Source organism: Anopheles merus, unplaced genomic scaffold (assembly GCF_017562075.2).
Source record: "Anopheles merus strain MAF unplaced genomic scaffold, AmerM5.1 LNR4000432, whole genome shotgun sequence".
Lineage (NCBI taxonomy): Eukaryota > Metazoa > Arthropoda > Insecta > Diptera > Culicidae > Anopheles > Anopheles merus.
Window position 1 is genome coordinate 29,302 of NW_024428012.1, and position 699 is coordinate 30,000.

Below are 699 nucleotides of genomic sequence, written 5' to 3' on the forward strand. Positions count from 1 at the left end.
TTAGCGCACGCTTTTGTAGAGAGCATATCAAGACGTGAAGTGTTATGTTGGAGGTTGAGTGCGCTGCTTACCAAACTTTGAACGCGGTAACTTGTACTCGGCACCGACATGGACACTTCCAAACCCAAGGAATGAGTTGTGAGTTTTACTAAGAGAAATAGGTGATTGGCCGTTACCTATAAGTCTTGATATGTGCGGGGAGTTCCTTAAGGTTCTTCCTCCCAGAGATCGTCACTATCTGGGACGTACATTAATTTGTACCTACATAGGCGCACGCTTTTGTAGAGAGCATATCAAGACGTGAAGGTTATGTTGGAGGTTGAGTGCGCTGCTTACCAAACTTTGAACGCGGTAACTTGTACTCGGCACCGACATGGACACTTCCAAACCCAAGGAATGAGTTGTGAGTTTTACTAAGAGAAACAGGTAATTGGCAGCGTTACCTATAATTCTTGATATGTGCGGGGAGTTCCTTAAGGTTCTTCCTCCCAGAGATCGTCACTATCTGGGACGTACATTAATTTGTACCTACATAGGCACACGCTTTTGTAGAGAGCATATCAAGACGTGAAGGGTTATGTTGGAGGTTGAGTGCGCTGCTTACCAAACTTTGAACGCGGTAACTTGTACTCGGCACCGACATGGACACTTCCAAACCCAAGGAATGAGTTGTGAGTTTTACTAAGAGAAACAGGTAAT